General features: G+C 38.8%; 1 protein-coding gene across 1 annotated transcript in view; it reads left to right on the top strand.

The window, feature by feature from the left end:
* Positions 1–15,959, top strand: part of KLF9 (KLF transcription factor 9) — a 100,398-nt gene that overhangs the window by 24,621 nt on the left and 59,818 nt on the right. The window contains exons 3-4 of the transcript XR_009008681.1: positions 114–190; positions 548–635. The gene's annotated coding sequence lies outside the window, so the exon portion shown is untranslated. The remainder of the gene's footprint in view (positions 1–113; positions 191–547; positions 636–15,959) is intronic.

Genomic DNA, 15,959 nt, shown 5'->3' with positions numbered 1-15,959 from the left:
TTGTCATACTGGGGGTTACTTCTTTAACTTGTGATGAGTGCAAAGATGATTTACCCTAGGCCTTTCAACATGTGAGATATTTGTGTATACCTGTATGTATTTACTATTCACAGACCTCTGGGGAAGTAGATGGAACGGAGGCCACGTGAAATCGCTGTATTATACTGGAGGGGAATATTTATATTTTCAGGTAAATCACTTAAAGAGGTTTATAAAGCTCATAACTGTGCTGGTGTGTGCCAGGAACTAGTCAGAGGATATTACTCAGATTGTTCTCTTGAGATATGATATTGATAAGAACACACAAGTTGAAGTCTCAAAGGCAAAACAGTAGACCCATTAAACCAAGTGAAGATGAACACCAAAGTGTGTGTGTGTGTGTGTGTGTGTGTGTGTGTGTGTAATTTAGTCTAGAGAATCTAAAACCTATAATTGTAGTATAATCTAGTATAGATACATACTAGCTAGCTAGTGTTTGTTAAGGTTTTATTGTATGCTAGTCACAGTGCCAAGCGTTTAGGACTTTTTTCTCATTTTATCTTTACAGCAGCTCTGTACAGCTCCTTACAGAAGATACCATTGCTATCCACATATTTCAGATGAGGAAATTACTAACTTGCTAAAAGACACATCTAGTAAGTGGTATAGACCATATTTAAATCTGGATCTGCTGAATCCAACCCTCCATCTGTCTATGCCTGCAGCAGGTTATTTGCATTTGACTCATTTTATTGAGCAACTGTTAGTGCCACACATTGTTGTCACTGAGGACAGGAAGGTGACAAAAACATACCAGCTCTCTGCATTCAAGGAGTTTATGTGTTAGTGGATGGAAACACATGAGCAAGTAAACAAATTATCCATGTGATTTCGGATGGTGATAAGCATTATGATGGAAATAGAGTTGGGTGACTTGAGTGTTGGGGAAAGGCTACTTTAGATTGAGTCTCCCTGAGGGGACTTAAACATTTGAGCGGGGACCTGGGTGACACGGAGGAGCCAGGCCTACAGATGTAGAGGGAGCGAGGAGAGCCAGTGCGAGGAGTTTGGCAGGACGGTGTTCAGGATTTTGGAGGAACCCAAGGAAGGTGGGGTGGCTGGAGCATAAACAAGGAAGATGAGAGGGGATGGGAAGTAGGGGTGGTTGGCACGGGCCACATCACGGGGCCTGGTATTGCAGGTTACAATGTGGTGTTTGATTTTGATTCTAAGGGCAGGGCAGGGCAGTGTTATGGAAGTTTGCAAGAGAAGAAGGTTATGATCAGATATATATTTCAAGAAGCACTTTCTGGGTGCTGGGTGGAAAATGGATTTTAGAGGGGCAAGAGTGGAAGAGTGGAGACTAGCATTTGTCCGGGCAAAAAATGATGGTTATTTGGATCAGTGGAAGTAGGAAGAAGTGAATAGTTCCAAAAACACCTCCGAGGCAGAATCATTGGACTTGAAGATGTTAGGATGTCAGGGGTGAATGATGAAAAGGTCCCGTCATGACCCTCAGGTTACTATGGCCTGAGCAACAGGTTAGTGAAGTTTGATAAGGTGGAGGAAAGGAGAAAGCTGGTGTGCAGGAAAGTCATGGACTCATCCATGGACACGTTGAGGTTGATGTGCCCGTCAGACATCACGTGGACATGTTGAGAGAACAGCGATTGTGTATACTAGTTTAGAGCTCAGAAAAGTTGTGTGGACTGGAGATTTGGAAGTCACAATCATGTCTGATGGTAACTGAAGCCACAGAAATGGGATCATCTGTGGTAGAATAGAGAGAGAGGGTTAGAGTCTAGAACAGAGGGGAGGGGGGGTAGAAAGTTGGCTCAAGAAGTAACAAAACTTAGAAAACTGCAGGGTCCTAGGATAAGGGACAGTCGGGGAGGCAGAGTAATCAATTATGTTGAATGTCACTGGGGTCTGGAGTAAGACTAGTACTGAAATGTGTCCACAATATTTAGGTATTTGAGGTTATTGGTGACTTATTAGAGCTACATTAGAATAGTGGAAATAGACCTCTGGTTGGGTAGGGGGAAGAGTAATCAGGAGGTGGAAAATCATAAATAGAAAGTATAGTCATTTCTTGCACAATTTGTAGAAAACGAAACAAAAACTGCCTTGATCAATACATAGCACAAGATAGGAAAAAGAAAGGAGACACAAGAAAACCAAACAAAATAAGAAGGAAAGTAGAATCCACGTGTCACCTAAATCTCCTTATTTAAAGTTAGATTTTTCAATTTGGATCAAAATATGAAAGTGTGTGTGTGTGCGCACGCGTGCGTGCATGCATATTTCACTAGAGGCTCACCTAAAATGAAATGACAAGGATTATCTTTATCTGGTAAAGATAAACAAGGCAGAGGCCAACAAAAAATAATTCAGCAGTAGTCATACTGAAAACAGAAACGAATAGAATTTAATGTAAAAAAAAACTGGATGAAAGAGGAGATTACTTTATACGGGCACATTCTATGTTGAAGATGTAACAGTGGCTAGTAACATTCCATCAAAATACATAAAAAGAAAAATAAAAAACAAACAAACAAATAAAAACAGCAGGAGAATTTCATGAAAACTACAGTCTTACCCAAAAAAGAAAGGATTTTGGTAATGTGCATATTCTTTTCAAATATTTGTGGAATGTGTACAAAAATATGATATAATAAGACTGTAAGTAACAGAGACTACATTTTCTGACCACCAGGCAATAAAGTGAACAATTCACAACAAAAGGATAATTTTTTAAATAGCAGAAGTTAAAATATTGTCCTAATTCTTAGATCAAAGAGAAAATACAAATTATAATCAGCATTTAAGTCAATAAAAATAGAGAAAGCTGTATATCCAAGATATACCCAAAAGCTTTACTTAGAAGAAAAATTCAGAGCCTGATATGTTTTTATTATTATCCATGAACAAATAAACCAAGCAATCAATTCAAGAAGCCAGAAATTGAACAAAATCTGAGAAAAGCATGAGGAGAGAATAAAATTAAAGTGAGATTGACATATAAACCCAAGAGGTGGATCTTTGAAAAGACCAATAAAAGTTAATTTTGACAAAGCAAAACAAGAAAAATAGAAAATCTAAATAATGCATGATATTACGAATGAAAAGAGAGATTATAGATATAATGATCTAATAATTTTGGACATTTTGATTAAATGGCTTTCCTAGGAAAAGAACAATTTTGATGAATAGCACAGTATAGACCAAAAACTATAAAAGAAGTTGACAAATGTCAGAGAATTTCAGCACCCAGATAATTTTATAGGCAAAATCTTTCAAATCTTTAAGGAACCAATATTTTCTTTAGAATTTAAACTGTTAGAACATAAAGCATAGAAAATGATGGGAAACAACTCAATTCACTGTAGGAAGCTAGTTTAACCCTGACTTACAAGAATAGTCAAGAATATTTTGTAAAAGAAAAGTGGGAGAATTTGCCCTACCAGGAATTACAGCCTGTTTTAAAGACATAATACTTTAATATATTTTGTAAGAGTGACATTCCAAATCAATGGGGAAAGCAGGAAGTATCCATTGTGTTCAGCCAGTTGATTATCTGAAAAAAAATCAAGGTACATCATACTATATACCAAATTAACTCCTATATCGATTAAAGCTTTAAATAAAATGATTAAATCACTTCAAGAAAATATAGGTGAAGATTCATAAATCATGATTTGGGGAAGAACTCAAATATACAAATCTAAAGGTGGAAACCAATAACAGAAAGATTAATAGATGTAACTATTTAATGTGAAACTATTATAAATGAAAAATTAGCCTAAACAAAATTAAAAGGTACAGATATGGAAAAATGCACTTCAAAAGGGTTAGTATTGGGATTTCCCTGGTGGCACAGTGGTTAAGAATCTGCCTGCCAATGCAGGGGATATGGGTTTGAGCCCTGGTCCGGGAAGATCCTACATGCCAAGGAGCAACTAAGTCCGTTTGCCACAACTACTGAGGCTGCACTCTAGAGTCCACAAACCACAACTACTGAGCCCACGTGCCACAACGACTGAAGCCCGCGTGCCTAGAACCCGTGCTCCGCAACAAGAGAAGCCAGTGCAATGAGAAGCCCGCATACTGCAACCAAGAGTAGCCCCCGCTCGCTGCAACTAGAGAAAGCCCATGCGCAGCAACAAAGACCCAATGCAGCCAAAAATAAATAAATAAATAAAATTTTAAAAAAAGGGTTAGTATCTTTAATATATATAACTTCTTACAGGTCAATATGAAAAAACACTTATTTAGAAAAATCCAGCAAATGATATGAATTGACACTTTATTTATTGACAAAAACAATCAAACATTTTAAAATGTTCACCCTGCTTTCAATCAAAAACACAATATTAAAAAAATGAGGTAGTTATATTTGCCTATGCATTTAGTGAAGATTTTAAAAATAAAGCACTCATTTTGTCAAGAACTGGGGGAGATGGGCATATTGTTAGTGGGAATCCAGATTGGTACATGTTTTCTAGGAAACAGTTGGGCCATAAGAATTTTAAAACTATAAAAATTTCTTAAGACTTTAAGAAGAGATGTCTGGAAGGGAGGTGGGTATGAGGTATTCATGCTTCCTATATTGTCCCTCTTCCTCTTCACTCCAGCTAACTCAGGCTCCCATCATCTCTCACCTGTATTCCTTGAATAGCCTCCTAACTAGTCTAGTTTCCTCCATGTTTTCCTCTTTTAACATCATCTTCCACTTTGCAGTGTCAGTGTCCCAAATATAAACTGTCCATGTCCTTCCTTTCACAAGGACCGCCCATGTCCCCATCACTTACAGGATTAAGGTCAATCTTCTTAATATGGCTTTCAAGGTTCTCCATGTTCTGACTCCTGCCAAATTTGCTAGGCACACCTTTTTTCCCCACTATTTTGCCATCCATTCATAATACCCATCTGCTTATAAATTTTACAGATGTGTTACTTCTGTTCATATTATTCTTTAAATTTAAAATTCAGCCCTGTCCTCCCCTTCCTCCATCACTCCTCCAATCCTTTGCAGTGAAAGCTGTACCTTCCCCCAGGAAGCTTTCTATGACTTTCTGGGCTGGGTTAGGTACCCCTCCATTTGCTCCCACAAAACACGTTTATCTACTTACTCTGCATTATGTTTGAGATTCATTCGTGTCATTGTAAGTAGTTGTAGTTTGTTCACTCTCATTTCTGTATTCAATTATAAGAATATTCCACAACTCTTGTTGAATAATTTCTCCAGGTTTTGGTTAATATGAATAGTGCTTCTATTAGCAATCTTGTGCATGTGTTTTGGTGAACATATGTACTCATTTCTGTTGGGTATATATCTAGGACTGGAACTGCTGAAGTCATAGGAGGCGGTCAGCAGAATACTAAAAATAGCCCCCAAGAATCCATGCCCTAATGATAGATTTTCCAGGTGGGCTTTATTGGGAGATATCCAGGTGGGCCTAATGTAATCACACCAACTGCTTTAAAAGCAAGAGTTTTCTCCAGCCGGGAGTAGAAGAGTTAGTCAGATTCGAAGTGCAAGCGGTCCTTGCTGCATCGTTGCGGGCTTGACGATACAGGGGTCCACATGTAAGGACTGAAAAGTAGTCTCTAGGAGCTGAGGGTGGCCCTCAGCTGATAGCCAGCACGGAAACAGGACCTCAATCCTACAACCTCAAGGACCTGGATTTTGCCAACAAATAGGATATGGCTTTCTCCCCAAAGCCTCTAGATGAGGATGCAATCCTCCCAACGCTTTGATTTCAGCCTTGTGATACCCTGAGCAGATAACCCAGCCACACGGGTCGGACTTCTGATCTACAGAACTGTGAGCTAATAATGACTTTGCTTTTAAGTTTGCGGTAATTTGTTATATAGCAGTAGAATACTAATACATAGAGTTTGCATGTATTCATTTCAGTAGATGCTCCCAACAGCCGTGTATGAGAGTTTCAGTTGCTCTGTAAAATCAATACATGTTGCTTTTAGCATGGTCACAGAATATAAAGTATCTAGTAAAAATTTGCCTGATTAAATGTCTAAGTATTAATCATTAGTGAAATAAAATTAGAAGTGAAATGTAGCATTCACCTTCTCATGTAAAACAAAATTCTATAAGTGATAACATCCATTTCTTAAAAACTATAAAAATGTTCATATCCTTGACCAAGCAATTGCATGTCCAAGGAATTATCTGAAAGTCTGCAAAGATTGTTGTAAAAATGTAAATGGTATTGTTTATAATAGTGAAAATTTGAAAACAATCTCAATATTTAGTTCTAATGAGCCGTTTTTTTTAGAAATTTATTTTATTTATTTTTGGCTGCATTGGGTCTTCATTGCGGCGCTCCGGCTTTCTCTAGTTGCGGCTAGCGGGGGCTACTCTTCATTGCGGTGCGCAGGGTTCTCATTGCGGTGGCTTCTCTTGTTGCGGAGCATGGGCTCTAGGTGTGTGGGCTCAGTAGTTGTTACTCTCGGGCTCTAGAGCACAGGCTCAGTAATTGTGGTGCACGGGCTTAGTTGCTCCGCAGCATGTGGGATCTCCCCGGACCAGGGCTCGAACCCGTCTCCCCTGCATTGGCGGGCGGAGTCTTAACCACTTCGCCACGAGGGAAGCCCTCTAGTGAAACCTTTAAATAACAATGGAATATGATGCATCCATTACAAATGATATAGAACAGCTTTTCACCAAAGGATATTCTGTAGAACATTAATTTCCCAAGTGTTACATTATAGAAGGATCCCATGATTAAATAAGTTAAATAAGGGATACTCTGGGCAAGGTGAACCAGGTTTCTCCACTGGAGATCTTTGCAAGCCTTTGCTCTAATCAAACAGGCATTGTTAACATCTGAGGCTCTGACACTGCAGAATTGCACAAACCTATTTGATTATGGTCAGTTTGCTTTGTTTTGGGGGACATTTTGCAAATTAGACTTTGAGAAATGACACAGAAACATGTTCATGATATATTTGGTGCAAAGTGGTACGAACAGCATAGTCCCACTTTAAAACATAAAGGAAGAAGACTAGAAGAATTTAAATTACACAAAAATGTTAAACGTGATTATCTCGACGGGCAGTTTTTATATTATCTGTATTTTTCTAAAGTTTCTATAAAGTAAATATAGATTACTGTTGTAAAAAGCAGCAACATTAAAGCCCTAGCTCTTCAACTGGGGTTAACTTGCTATATGGTCTGGCCTTAATTAAATTATATTTGTTAATGGTCTGCTTCTGGGCTGCCTCTCTTACCATGGCAGGCCAACCTGGGGGTCACATCCTCCAGTCGGTTTGGGTTGATTTGGGGTAGCCTCTGGAGCTGCTGTGCTAGCAGAGCAGCGAGTCCTCACATTCTCTCCTCTGGGCTCTAATTCAGGCTCCATCTCGTCACCCCGGCATCGAAGCTCTTGCTTCTTGAGCTTCATCTCTTCCGAGTGCAGCTTCTGTTCTTCCCATCTTCACTATCAACTCAGTTCTTCCCAGGTCACAATACCACATTGAAGCTTTTCTGAAAAGACCAATGCATGTTCAAACCCTACCTGGGAACCAGGTGGAGGCAAGGCACTTAAATTTTCTGAGTCTCACTTTCCTCAACTATGAAAAGTGTGCATGTACATGTAATACTATAGTATTAGTAGTACATTAGTACACACAATGTAGTAGTATTGTTGTGAGCAGTAAATCAATAAGACTTAAACACAGTACTAGGTTTTCAAGAAATATTTGTTCTCTCCATCTCTCACCCCTAGAGTTAACATGGCCTTCCATTAACACTAGGGGTTACCACCTGGTTTCTCTCTTGTGGGTGGGTCCCGTTTTCTTACATCAGGCTTTGTTTACGAAAGAGTGTGAAGTGGAATGGGCAGGTGGTGTTTGTGTGGCGGCCGGCAAACTATGGCCCCTGGTCAAATCTGATCCACAGCCCGTCTTTATAGAGTCAGCAAGCTAAGAATGGCTGCTACGGTTTTAAATGGTTGAAGAAATCAAAAAGAATTTTATATCAGACACCTGAAAATGATTTAAAATTCAAATTTCAGTGTTCATAAATAAAGTTTTATTGGAACACAACCACTCACTTATTTGCATGTTGTCTATGGCTGCTGTCACACACCTTCAGTGCTGAGGATTAGTGACAGAGACTGTACAGCCTACAAAGCCATTATTTCCCATCTGGCTCTTTCCAGAAAAAGTCTAGGCTCTAGAATCTAGGCTAGGCTCTTATCTAGGCTCTAGGCTATTTCTTATTTAAGTATTTCTTAAAGACCAGCTTTAAATTTGAGACCTGGTGCTCACTGGATTGCATTTTTTAAGTAATCAAAATAAATGTCTCTTGAAGGCTTGAGTTTTGAAGTTTCCATTTCCACCCTTTTTCTTTAACTTCAGTGAAGTCTGTGATAGGTTTGAAATGCAAGCCTGACACAGCTAAGGCTGCATGTTTCTTTCTAGATGCTCTGCCTGTCTGTTAGATAAGAGCCAGCAGGTTAGTGGTCAAGACTAGCTTTTAGGGTTAAGCTTTTAGGTTATATACCTATTTTTAAGTAATTATTTCAGATTTTTTTTATCATAGGTTTTAATTGATATTTAATCAGCAATGCCTTAGAACACTGCCTTTGTCATTGGCCTCCCTTGTTATTTAATTTATAAAAAAGCATCTGAGGAGATGCTGCTTTCAAAGGACCCTGTGATCTCTTTGTCATGTGAGGATTCCTATGCAGTGAGACCACTGTCACCGTCATGTCACGTTTCTCTGTAGGTGAGATGTTCAGATACTAATAGTAAGTATTTTGTTGCATAGTGCAAAGGGCAGTCCCCTAACAGGGACAGTAGGGTGTCTTGGGTAGAGCCTCTGCAGATTTTTTTTTCTCCTTTCCTCTCTGAGAATGGGTATTTTGGTGGAGACTATCTGCAACCTGGCCAGCTCTGGCTGCGTAAGTTTTATAAATAGGTACAATGAGCCTAAATAATTGGAGGGTGAGTCCAACATATCGTCCATTCTGTTTATAGTTCTTTCATAAAGTAAAAATCTATTAAATGCACCTAACTAAGCAAAATGTTACACACGTGAGCAGGATTTAAAGGGCCACAGCCCTGTGTTTGAGTGATAATAACAAAGCCAAACCGAATTCGATTTGCTTATTCTGAGAGACCTTTCTGTTGTTCTCAGGCAGAAATACCACACAGCCTGGAGACTCAGAGCAGGCAGGTTTTCTTCTGTTGCCAGCTCTCAACAACCATATTTGCCCAGTTTTAGAATATGCTTGCTCTCTGTTACTCCTAGGAAAAAACCTTAGGATCTTGTATCTTCTTTGCATTTTTACTAGCTGCAAACCATCAGTATTTGCAGAATTTCCCCATTTTCCTAAAGCAACAGGATACCAGCCCTTCCCTACTCTCTTTAGCCCCTTGATTTCAGCGCCTTGTCTCTACTGCGGTCTTTTCCTAGTGGTTCCTGCAGATTTTAGACCCCTGCCGAAGCCAGACTTTTTACTCTTTTGCATGACAGTTCTAAATAGACAGAGATCTCCCAGAGAGGAAGTGCTAAATCGTCTATAGCTTCTCCAAGCTTTTATTATTTTCTAGGATGCGTTCATTAATTTCATTATGTAGTGTTTATGCCGCCCAAGATTCCAGCTAACTTCCCCCATTTCTAAGGGAGCCACGGATAAATGAATTCTAAACGGCTTGTTCTCTATCTTTCTGGGTCGAGATCAGCGTTGACGTGAAATGTACTGTTCCTAAGTACCTCTGGTAATGGCTAAAAATGTTTTCTTTTTCTGTAGAAATCAAAGTCACTTTTAAAAAGCCTATAATCACTTTCTGTGTTTCTCTGCTGGTCTTAGGTAATCAGCTTTGGGCATCCTAAAAAATAATTTTCTGTTATCACCACCCATGGAAATCCCAGTTGGCCTCTGAGGAGTTTACCTAAATGAGTCAACCTTTATGCGTGTTTCAGTTTTATTTTTATTATCAAGTCTTATCATTTTTTTTTCTCTTCAGAATCCTATGAAGGAATGTCTCAACATTTAAATATTTACGTTTTGTGTCCTCCAATTTAAATATCTGAGAGTTTACATGTACTCCAAAAGTCATCTCAAAATGAGGCTGCCTGAAGTTTACTTTTGAAACTGGCATTTATTTAATTTTCCTGGTGCTTCTGTGCTCCCCCATCACCCCAAAATACTATTTGAAATCTTGATGATAATGTATACAGAAACACAATTGAAACAATAAGGTCAACGTATTCTGGGGAAATAGACTAGAAAACCTTGCTCATTTGAAAGTCAGAATAAGCTTCTTTTATTTTCTTGAGATGGGGGAGTGGTGGGTGGGAGGAAGGTGGGGAAAGGGGCTGAGTAAACTACTATTCAGTTTTTCATGAGAAAATGTTGCTCTTAAGAGAATTGAAGTATAAAGGTCAAAAGACTCTGCATTTACTCAGATGAGGCAACATTGACATTAACCATGGAAGGTTGAGTCCATTTTTAAAAACAAAGATTTGGTTGCTCATTCTTCTGGGCTCCTGAGCACACAGCATCATGAAATTACAGCTTTCTGTTTACTCTTGTCTTTGCCACGAAGCTCTTAGTACCTTGACTGTGTAACTTATCTTCATGTAGCATCCCTCCAACCCCACCCTTTGAGGGCTCCCATACCCTGTCTCTCCCAGATATTCAGATTGGCCCCAACAATGTTGGGGAAGAAGTGTGCTTGTCTGCTGCATTTGCTAAGTTGGACTGTAGGAGTCTGGGACGGCGAAGGGCCATCTTTCCTGGCTGCACGAAAAAACTGTGTGTGCAGGAGAAAAAGAGGTGTAACGTACAGAGGATGAAGAGCTCAGAAGCAGAACCTGAGTGAGCCCTGAGCATATGTGAAACCTTGGATACAGCTGAGCCTGTTTCGCCCTGTACTTCCCAACTGTGTGTAAGTGAATTGCCTAATTTGTCTCAGCTAGTTTAAATCTGGCTTCTAATGATATAACTTTGTCAACCTAAATAAAGAGGTAAACTAAGGCAAACTCGAATTACTAGAAATTGAGTCGGGAATAGCAGAGGAACTGCAATGTGGGAAACGCACGCTCCAGCAAGCTACAGGCCAGTCCGTTGAGGGTTAGGGTGGGCTGTATTTATTGACAGGGAGTGCAAAGAGGAGGCGTCCAGCCAGAGTCCAAGCAGCGAGTTCATTGCCCTGAGGATGGAGAGAGATTCTTGGTGGATGTTCATTGGTCAGGAGATACATCTCGGTTCTGTGAATCAGGCATTTATGGGAAATCAATCTCTCAGTTCTTAAGTTTCCTTCTTCAGAGGGCACATTGGTGAGAGTCTCCATTTCGCATCTTCCAGGTATATTTCACATTTTTTTCGACTGTGTTACTTAGTTTATCTATTATAAATCAAACAGCATTGCAGTGTTGCATTGACCCAACGGTTCTTTTGGGGTCTGTTTTGTCCAGAACGAGAGGGAGTCGGGGACCCAGGTGGTAATTTTAATGTATCAGGAATTCCCTCCCAGACTTTTTTGTTCCTCTCAATCTGATCTATTTGAGTTGTTTTAAATTGTTTATACCTATTCTGCTATGTAAGCAATACTTTCATTGTTTACAATTATTAATCTCTAATTCCTAGTAAATTGTCCAAGAGCAAACTGGTAAACAAACAAAACACTGTCTCCTACAGTCAATTCACAGATAGATAACATCTGTTCATTCCAGGGAGCTTTTACAAATTAAAAAATTTTAAGCAACTGCTTTGTTCTAAAATACTTAAAATTTTTTTCAGTCAGGGATGCCACTTTGCCTGTTTCTCAACACGTTCCACATTTTCTATTGGGTATTTCTCTCATGTTTAAGCAGCTGTTCTTCAAAACAGAAAACCCCAAACCTCTAATAGGATGATCAGTTTTTATGGCGTATTCCTGAAAAAAGCAAACAAAAAATTTTATAAGCATCAGAGTGTAAAAGCAACATGTGAGAAGCATTGCATAGATTATTTGTCATAAATTTAATCTGCTATAAAGAAAAGGTTGGAAAGAACCTAAATATCCATCACACAGCCTCAATTAAAAACATTATGACAAATTTAGAAAATGGAATAAAATTTGCTGTTAAAAAGAATGAGGTAGAACGTACGTGTGATATGGGACACTTCTCAGGATAGATGTTGTGAATAGCATTATTCATTTATTCAAAAACTATTTATGAGTACCTTCTAAATGCCAGATAGTGTCTGAGCATTGGGGACACAGAATTTAAGATAAACAAGCTCTCTGATTCTCATGTCCACATTAGTATCACATATTTCTATTTGTGAGGTTTTTTTAAGTGTATCTATAAGTATATATAAAAGTATAATTTAAAAATATGCTTGTATGTATACGTACATATATATACATGTACGTATACACATACACACATATATGCACACACATTTATATATGTACATATAAAATGTTTGCTTTGCAATCTTCTGGAAGTATACCTAATAAAGTGTTACACTGATTGCCTCTGGGGAAGGGGAGGGAACTCTGAGGTAAGAGAGAGCCTTCCTTGTCTACTATTTGTGTACCATATACGTATATTACCTTTCTAATTGAAAATAAATGACTTTTAAAGTATAACTTTCCAATAATTATAGGCAGTATTTGTAACCTTCACTCTACATATATAACCATTGTTTGTTAAGGTAGAATAGTCATTGCTGGTTGAAAAATTGTGAAACCATGACTGGAAATACTCATTTCCCAATAATTCTGTCTGCTTCTGTATGATTATGTCTGGCATTCGATAATACTTGTGGAAGTGAATAAAGAGTACACTACAGAAACTGGAGCAAGAGGCAACCCAAAGTAGAAAAGCATAAACACAGAAGAAAGGGGGAATAATATTAATAATATTAAAGAAGTACAAAATAAGGAATGGGTTGGTGAGAATTTTTGGTCTACACTAAGAAAACAAGGGGAAAAAAATCAGGAGATATACTGAGCTCAAGGGAGATTTAAGAGTCAGCATTAGAACAGCAGTGAGGCAGTCGAGCAATTTCTGGGTACCAAATATTATAAGGTAGCAACCTCAGAAGGCGATTCATGAGAGGAAGAAGAACAAGGCTTCCTTCAGTACAAGGTGCTGTGGAGACTCTGCAGGAACAGAATGGACCCTCTGCCCCAAATTTGGTTCAGACGTCAAGATTAATGATGCCTCCACCACACCAAGAGGTATGGAAAGGTTTATTATTCATATAACAAGACTTTCTGGAGAGGGCAGAGGAGGCCCCAAGTTTATTCAAAATGGCTTGAGAGCAAGGAGAGGAGAGTGGTGTGGGTTTTATTGCGGTTAGGGGCTGAGGTCAGGGTGAAGCTTTCTGCAGGTGGGTAGGGGCTTGGGAGGTTTGAACCACCTGCTCTCATCGAAGGAGGGGGCACCTGAGCTGTCTGTCAACTTGCCCAGATGTGGGGCACAGGAGGAAGAAGCTTATAAGCCTCAGAAGTCAAATATCAACAACTCAGTCAGGCTCTATTGCACAAGGTCCGATGAATTCAGAAAAATTTTCCATTATTCCATTTCCATGTGAAAAAGATAGAATGGGAGAGAAAATTGTGAATTTCTACTGCCTATGTTTTAAGATTGGTAAGGAGGGAGTATGGCTCTGGAGAGAAAAAGATACCCAACGGACAAAGACAGCGTGAAAAAAGGCACGGGAAGGATGATACAAGGAATTTTAAATGACAGGCAATCTCAAAGATGATTTAAGGAGTCAATGGATTTGCAGGCAAGATTGCTACAATGTCAGAAAGTGGCTACAGAATTCAAAGTTAAAGATGGGAACTCATGGGACAGGTTTTGTTCCAAAAAAAAATTTAATTTCAGTATTAAATTTGTTTATATCCATTTTGGCTTGGCAAAATATTTGAGGTGATAAGACCAGTATAAAATCAAAGTTAGAAAATATATCTAAAAAAGAACAAGAAGGAAAATATCTCTCCAAAAGAAGGATATGGAGGTCAGTCAGATACAGAAATTCAGCAAGAAGGCAGTCAGTAGACCAGGGCTCGGGCTCTGAAACAAGACAGGGGATGCTCAAGTCTCAGTCCTGCCACTTACCCACTGTGTAACTTTGAGTAAACAAGTAACTTGATTTTTTTTTTTTTAAGCCTTAGTTACCTCCTCTGCAAGCTGGAGATGATACCAGGACTTATATAGTGGTTGTAAGGATTAAATAAGATAGTATATATAATCTACTGAGCACAGGGTGTGGAGTTCAACCAGTGCTGGTATTAACATATTAATATAAAAAGATTGTGAGAGTACTTGGCAAAAAGGGAGGAGTGAGGGTGGCTCTGTTTTGGAGCATGCATCATCTCATTTAATCCCCATAACAACCCTGTGAGGTGGATACCATTTCTATCTCCACTTTACAGATGCTGAAATAGAAACAGAGGTGTTCTGTCACTGGTCCAAGGTAGGCACTGGAGCCAGCATCCAAGTACAGGTCTTCATGGCTCCAAAGCCTCCAGGCTGTCCTATTCCAAGATGCTTTTCTTTGCTACTCGTTAATGGATATTTTTCAAGTGAGAGAGGAGAGGAAGAACAATGGGTCTTAGAAAGAATAGCAATGTGAAAGTCTACAAATGAGTATGAGTTAGAAGAAAGGAACCAGGATGTAAAATACATTTGAGAATAAAAAAAAAAAAAAAAAAAAAAGGGAAAAATAATGGCTATATGTATATTGTGTTAAAAAATGTAATGTTTGTGGAAAATTTCTTGGCTAGGTGATGGAGGAAATTGTATGTAAATGTGTAAAGTGTTAAGATAGCTTTTATAATTAAAACCTGTGAGAAAGAGATATGAAATTGCTTTGGCAAAATTAAAGGTACTTTACCAATAAGATAGTATTAGAAATGAAGTATCCTTTAAATGCTTCTTGGTAATGTTCTAACTAAGGCAGGTTTTAATGGCCATAATCTTTTAACTGTTTTTTAAAGTTGAGTTTGGGGCACAGTAAGTGGAAGGAATGCATTTATCCAAACAGCTCCGCATTTCCATGTTCTTGTTGTTTGTTGATTTAGGCGGGGGTGTCTCTCTTAACTTCAAATGAAAGTTCCAAGACAGCCTCAAAGGGTGGCATTATTATTTGGATATACATACAAAATTTATGCCAATAGCAACCAATCCTGGTCCAGTTATTAAGTTTTTAACATTCCATGCATCTCACAGGCTGCTTCATTCAGTATTCTCACTTTAAATTCGTTAACATTTAGTTTCTGAAGAGCCAGAATGTGTGGAACTGAGCAGCAGAAAGAATGTGATGAGAATATCACAAGATAAAAACAGTAATTGTATACTACAGTTCCAGAATACTATAAAGAACAGTCAAATAGCAAAGTCCAAGCAAGAGAACAAGCATTGGTGTCCTGTCCTCTTGTTCACCTGCCTGTCATAATTCTGAGACATAAGCCAGCCATCTCTCTGTACTCCTCCCTTGTGTTCTCCTTAGACCCAAATCCAACAGGAAACTGTACTCCATGGTAACGCAGCCTCTCTGTAAAGACTTTTCATCCATTTGGAAGCTATAGCTGAGGCAAGAGGACAGATAATGAACAGAAGCTCTCCACCTGAGCTCTGTGGGTTCCAAAGTCTTCCTACTTATTTCTGTAAAATGAATCCAAGTTTATACAGAGTAGTTTTATATTTCCACATTAGGTCTATTTCTTATTCTTATCTCCCTCAGAAGACACAATGGTAATCCATTTATCAAGCTGGGCAGTCTACTTCCCTTGTACTCAGTAACGATTTTTAAGACTAGACTTTGGCTATAACTTCTGTCAATTTTAATAATATAGCTATTTTACCAGCAAAAGCTAGTTTATTCAGGGGCAGCCAGAGGAATTGGATTCAGAATATGCGAACTATGGTGGACAAGAGGCAAATCCGGAAACAAGGAAGGGGAACTTGCTTTTATAGGAAAAAGGGGAGAGTTGGAGCAGCT

Source organism: Balaenoptera acutorostrata, chromosome 6, assembly GCF_949987535.1.
Source record: "Balaenoptera acutorostrata chromosome 6, mBalAcu1.1, whole genome shotgun sequence".
Taxonomy (NCBI): Eukaryota; Metazoa; Chordata; class Mammalia; order Artiodactyla; family Balaenopteridae; genus Balaenoptera; species Balaenoptera acutorostrata.
The sequence above is the reverse complement of the archived record's forward strand: the minus strand, read 5'-3'. Positions and strand labels throughout refer to the sequence as shown.